This window comes from Pinus tabuliformis, chromosome 9 (assembly GCF_031772625.1).
Source record: "Pinus tabuliformis cultivar Carrire ecotype Pingquan chromosome 9, CPIR1, whole genome shotgun sequence".
NCBI classification, from domain to species: domain Eukaryota; kingdom Viridiplantae; phylum Streptophyta; class Pinopsida; order Pinales; family Pinaceae; genus Pinus; species Pinus tabuliformis.
In genome coordinates, this window is record NC_142307.1 from 1035913621 (window position 1) to 1035920802 (window position 7182).

Below are 7182 nucleotides of genomic sequence, written 5' to 3' on the forward strand. Positions count from 1 at the left end.
TCAGACTTGCGGCGTTAGAAAGAGGACTCAGAGGGACACTGCAGGACGCAATTTCAGAACTTGGAGATCTGAAATTACAGAGTTACAATCGTTTCAAGATCGAGCTCTTAAAATCAAGAAAAGACAATATGAAGAAGTTTGATGGCAAGGATCCAGTAAATTGGATACTACAGATGGAGCAATATTTTGATCTACATGAGGTGCAACTATTGCAAAAGGTACGTATTGCATCTTCATATTTAAAACTGGATCAATTTTTATGGTATAAAGGGCTTTGTTCTCGTAAACCACTTGTTACGTGGTCAATTTTCACGGAGGAAATGATAGCACATTATGAAGATAGAAAGAGCAACACCTTCTTTAGCTAATTGATAAATCTCAAACAAAAGTGTTCAATGGCAGACCCTATTGAGGACTTTCAAAAATTGAATATAAGGGACAATGATATTCCAGAGAAGCAGAGGATTGATGTCTCCATAGGGACTTTAAAGGATAACATTCAACATGAGGTTCGTCTTTGTGAACTTGATTCATTGGAGAAGGTATTCAGGTTGGCAAGAAAAGTGGAAAGCAAAATTATGCAACAAGGAAGTCTACCCTTCACAACTATAAACATGGAAGTGTTGTTTCTCCTAACCTTCCACAACCTACATGGTTGACACCACAACAATTGGACCAAAAAAGAGCAAAAGGGATTTGTTACAATTGTGATAACAAATACATTAAAGGTCATAAGTGTGCCAATAAGAATTTATTTTACATTGATTGTGGAGAGGAGGAAGAAAAAGATAAAAAAACATCAAAAGAAGAGGATATACACCAGGAACCAACCCTAGAGAAAGAAGAAATGAATCCGACCATATCTTGTAAAGCATTGGCAAGAATTACCACTCCTCAAACTCTCAAGATAGAAGGACATATCAAGAAGAAAAAGATTCAAGAAGTGAAAGATCACATCGAGAAAGAAGAAATGAATCCAACCATATCTTGTAATGCATTGGCTAGAATTACCACTCCTCAAACTATCAATATAGAAGGAAATATCAAGAAGAAAAATGTTCAAGAATTTAAAGATCACATCGAGTATCAAGAGATGAATCCGACCATATCTTGTAATGCATTGGAAGAAATTACCACTCAAACTCTCAAGATAGAAGGACACATCAAGAAGAAAAAGATTCAAGCAGTGAAAGATCACATCGAGCATCAAGAAGAAGCTCTCCAACTTTTAAAGGATAACTCCACTTTGGTGCAGAATCGAATGAAACAACATGCAGATCAACATCGCAGTGAAAGAAGTTTTGAGGTAGGCGATTGGGTAGTTTTATGGTTACATCTCAAGCAAGCTATTTATGAGAAGTAAATGTTGGCAATACTACATGCACTTAAGAAATGGTGACCTTACCTAATGGGAAGACAATTCAAGGTAAAAATGGATCATGATAGTCTTAAATACTTTTTTGGACAAAGATTATCTTTAGAAGAACATAAAAAATGGGTCACAAATATGTTGGGTTATGACTGAAATCATCTACAAAAAAGGGAAGAAAAATGTTGTTGCAAATGCACTCTCCAGAAAGGATGAGGATGTGGAAGAATTGTTTTGTGTTATTTCTATTATCCAACCAGATTGGATAAACGAAGCAAGGGATGAATGGAAGAAGGATGAAGAAGTGTGGCCACTCGTTCAAAAGTTGCAGAAGATCCCAGTTCAAACAATATTGCCAGAACTTGACGAGGAAGGATAAATCATATTTGAACTTAGAGCAGTCATAGAAACAAGAACTCGACAACTACGAAATCGATCAATTTCAGAGTATCTCATCAAGTGGAAGAACTTACCCGCTGAAGATTCCACATGGGAGGACAAGAATTTTATACAGAAGCGTCAAGAACCACTCAAGCGTTGAGGACAACACTTTTTGAAGGAGAGGGGCATGCTAGGTCCCTATACTAGTAGTGTAATCCCTTATTGTTATTAGTACAACCCCCTTATTATATTGTTGTGCCCATGTAGTCCCTGTATTGTTATTATTGTACCCCATAGAAGCCCACTATTGTTATTATTGTGCCCTTATATTATTATTGTTCATTTGTGTAATGTAAAGGAGGTTTCCCCTTCGAAAAGACTTATTTATAAGGCGTTGATATATCATTTCTATCTTTTTGTGAGCAGGTTTTATAACAGTATCTATAGGAGCTAAATATTTGAGACTATCTTCCTCTTGTCATGCCCAAACTAGGTGTTTATTTCCTTATTATTATTTTACATGACAATGAAGCCATTATAGGCTTCAACTTGGTAGTTTACTAGAAGAATTCTTGGATTCTAGGGTCTTTGCAAAGAAAACCTATATGGCCATAGTAGCCCATCCTAGATTGCGTATTGTTTCTGAAAGTTTTAAAAACATTTTAGATATATACTCACTGTTATAACTAATCACTTGTAATACTTTATTTTATTTTAAAAAGGACGAGGGTTATTCGTTTATTACTTTTCAACATTTACTTTCTACATAAGATATATGGCTTTGTCTCCATTGCGAAACTGTGCTCTGTATATTGTTTTCTAAAGGAAAATGGTGCCTTGTTCCGGGGCCTTTGGTGGTTATCGATAATGTTTTTTTTTCTCTGTAAAGACTAGTTCTATATTAAAAAAGTGTAAAAGTATGTACAAAGAGGTCAGACCTTCAGAGGAGGCCGAGGCCAGTCCTCAAACAAAAACTCATGGACAATACTGTTGAACCTGTCTAGCAGTTTTACAAAACAAACCTCAGAGTTTTGATTTACCCTGATATACTGACAAAATTGATTCGGACTACAGTTATCATTAACAACAGTAATCTTAAATAAACAGAAGCACTTAGCATAGCTGACTCTAAGACAGAGTATGATAACTGTGTTGACTGAAATTACAACCAGGAACATGAGACTGAAACAAACAGAAGCAAATTGCTGCAAAATCCACGACACAAGATCAAAAAAGCGTAACATGTGCACCCGATGGAGTTTAGACCGCATGGCTGGGAGACGCTTGCTTATCTTCCTTCTCCTGGCTTGGAGAGGCAATCCAGGTAACAAACCCATCATCATCCAGAATCGGCTCTCCACAAGAATCAGTGACCAAGTGTAGGCAGCCCAATCCATGTTGAGAAGGTTCGCTGATCTTGTCATCATCCCTGGCGAGGTTGGACAGCAGAGGCCCTTCCTGGACCGGGGCTTCCTCATACAAACAGTCAGCATGATACACCAAACCATTCATGCCCCCCAGAAGAATGCTGCTGTCCTGAGCGCTTGTGGAAGCGGGGGGAGTCGAGCTGGGAGTATGGCGCTCCTCCTCTGAGATAAACACTGTAAAATTTACAGTCACCACCGGCCTAATGAGCCGGCTTTGGAAAATAAGGCGGAAGGACTGGTAGGAGCCATTCTGGGAAATTCTCTCCTGGTCCGATTGCGGGGATGAGGGAGGGACAGAGGCAATTGGGACAACCTGCTGCAGGTCCGAATGAGTAAGGCCAGCTCTGATGCCAGATCGACCCCCTCGTCGCGGAATGCCCCTGCTGCGAGGCATTGTACCAGGAGCAAAAGACTTGAGAAGTCGCTCGAGCCAGAGGAGACTGAAGGCCTGAGGATTCCAGAGCAGAAAACGAACTTCGACAGGGGAGATCTGGCCAGGAAGCTGAAATGGCTGAGCGTTATAAAGAACGGGTTCATTAGCTGCCGCGGGGGAATTACGCAGATCCATGATCATGGGCCGAGTCAAGGACAGAGTTGCCATGCTCGCCTTGAATACTGACTTACCTCGAGCCTGAGCAGGTTTTAATTCACCTGCTTTGAGCCTTAACTTATCTCCAATGACGCAAACCCCGGAGGTCGTCTGCCCGCCATCCGTTAGGCTTGGTGGTAGCATGGCATGCTCCATCATTTATTGCTTGAGTGAACACCCGCATCCGGGTGGTTATCGATAATGTTACATATGCATGGATACTTTATTTTTTCCATACATATGCATTCTTTGTTATTTTTACATGAATGTTTTGGTGTGTCCAACGTTTTGTTATGTGTTGTTTTATTTTTTGTTGAGTGGCAGAAGGATAACTAAATCGAGCTCCGGGTTATGTGTTTAAATGACTACTTGGTTGGTAGAAATTTATGACTAGCAATGCTCTATCGAGTTCCTAGATCTGTAATAAGGACATTTAATACCAATTAATATATTAATACCTGGTTGTTGGTGTTGGTGTTGGTGGGGGTTGATGATTAGGATAACTTGATAAACAATTTCTATCCTTATTCAGAAAACAATATAGCTCCATTAAGATTATCTCGATTGAAAGTTTTGTTTAACCCTGCGAATACTTTGGTTGAGGGTTTGTTCAACAGATTAAGTTATTTCAAATTTTATGTCAAGCTCTCAATCGAGCCTTTTAAGCGTTCAACCCAACTATGAGGGCTTGACATTTTAAAAAATTGCATTCACTTCAATTATGATTTTCATTCAAGAGGATATTCTTGGTTTCTGAATTTATTTAAATAGTAGATAAAACTCATACACAAATACATGTATTTGAAAAATGTAATTCATATATTAATTCACTAATTTTGAAAAATAAAAAAAAATAAAGTTTCAATATGAATTGTTTAGTGCTCTTTGTGTAGATCTCACACATACATATATATGACAAAGTTATTTCGCACAAACACACACATACATGTTATGACAAGCATTTAGTTTAATGAAAAATTGACATATTATATGACACTAATATTTTTTTGAAAATAATATCATTAGGACAACAACATATTTATCCAAAAAAATGTCATTTTATTCGAAATCAAAATTTATAAAGCCTATGTGAATTTTGAAAGCTTCAATTAGATAAAATACTAAAATTTTGAAATTTTATCACTATATTTGGTCCAAAAGTATAAACTATCTTCATGTATAAACTATCTTCATGGATTCAGGATTGCCAAGATTTTAAAAAATCATAAAAAATGACTAAATTATAATTTTATTTTAAAATATTTATGTTATATATATATATATATATTCCCCACTTTATTATGAGAATTTTTAATTTGGAAATAAATTTTCTTAGCTAATACCATTGCTTATTAATATCACATGTCTCATTTTATATGCATTTATTTATGTGATACTTTATTTAAATAACTAATTTAATAAAATATTAAAATGTATCTTTAAGATTATTAAAAAAATTAAATATTCCATAAAAATTAAATTCCTATAATTCACCTAATAATTATTAATAATTGAATTAAATTAAATTATATTTTAAAATAAATACATTTTGTGCCTTTAAAATTAATAAAATAATAATTAATATATTTTAAATAAATATGGGAATTTAACATCTCACGTCAGAGACTTTTCGAGAAAATCAAACTTTATGGATATGGATGGAAAATAAATATATAATTGATCATCTCCATTATGGAGAATAATGGATAGCAATCCGGAAGGGTTCACGATGCTCCCTTGAATGAATGGTTTTAAAATCAAACTTTGTGGATATGGGTGGAAAATAAATATATAATTGCTCATCTCCAATATAGAGAATAATGGATAGCAATTCGAAAGGGTTCCCGATGCTTCCTTGAATGAATGGTTCTTTTTTATCCAATTTTGCTGCCTAATTCCAGAAGACATTGCTCAACCTATTACGACTAGCGGACAATAGAGAAGATTTGGAATAACAAACACAACGCCATTAAATCTTACCCCTGTCATCCATGTTGGGCAGCGGGTCCCCGCGTAACAGTTTTGGGGCTCAAAGCCCGCAGTTTTGGGTAAAAGTATGGTAATGGTTTCGCGAAGTGCGTGGAGCGTGAATTGTAATAGGGTAAAGTCTAAGGGTAGTCCGCCCTAAAATGTTATAGGTTAATCTAGAATGTGTCTATGAACCATGGGAATTTATAAATAGAGCAGGGCTCTAGATTTAAAAGATAGTTTTTGGATGATAAGTGTAATGGAGATCTAAAGCATATGGGTTTGTGAAGTAAGGGTGATCTGAGTCTGTAAGTCCGAGTCGTGTGTAGAGCTTGGAGTAGGCTCTGCAACTGTGTGTGCAGAGGCCTGGTAGAGTACGCAGCTGTGTGCACAGGGTGGAAGTGTATTGTATTGAGCGAAAGATTAATAAAGATAAGTGTTTTTGAATTACTGTGTATCTGATTGCAGATCTGAATTTTTATGCTTATGTTATGGTTTTATGACTCTATTTAAGATTTATGATCGTCCGCATTGGGTTTAACTGTTAAATGTTCGCTTAAAGACCTTAAAGAATAAATCAGGGCTTTAACAACTGCAATAACACTAAGGATCTAAGAAACACCCCTTCGCGGATCTTTGCAAAGACCAGACTGCTGCGCGGAACAATATAAGTGCGTAGATTGGGTTGCGACCTCTCCAGATCTCATCAAGACATCCCTAGGGTGTGGAAACTTGGTTCCAGCACAGTCTCCTATTGCCTCGGGTGAGACTTCAATCCGCGCTTCGTGATTGTTGTCGAAAGGGCCGGTAGTATGGGATTTGTTTGAATAAAAACTCTTCCGAAACTGGGTCAGGGCCTAATAAGCCAACAAATGGTTCCGTTGCCGGGATCAGGATCTACCTAAGGGATGTCTGATGTCGGAACGCTAGAACCCTATGAAGAAAGAAGTTGAAGATTGGTGGGATTGGATAGTTTATTATTGAACTTGTGATAGACGCAATTGTCAACTACAACGAAGCCAAAAGGCGTTTTCTCGAAAGATTGTGAGCAGAAGGAGATTCGAAAGGGTCGAAGGGTTAATTTCACCACTGTGAACGAGTGAGGAAGAGTGTGTGTAGGTCTCTCCATGGAGTACGGTTTAGCATGGCGAACGAGATCAAGTTTCCTGTATTCAAAGGAGTCAGAAACGAAAATCCTGATCAGTTTTGGTTCGTAGTGAAAGCAGTATGGGAAGCGCACGGGGTTACAGATGATAACATTAAAAAGGCCACATTGGTAAGTGCGTTGCAGGATCGCGCGCTGACTTGGTATATCAAACACTCAAATGATCACCCGAATGCTGGAATAGCAGAAATCCAAAATGCATTGAACAGAGAGTTTAGTTGACCGAAATCAGAGACAGTCGATTATAGGATTCAAGGAGATCGCGATGCTTCCAGGGGAAACA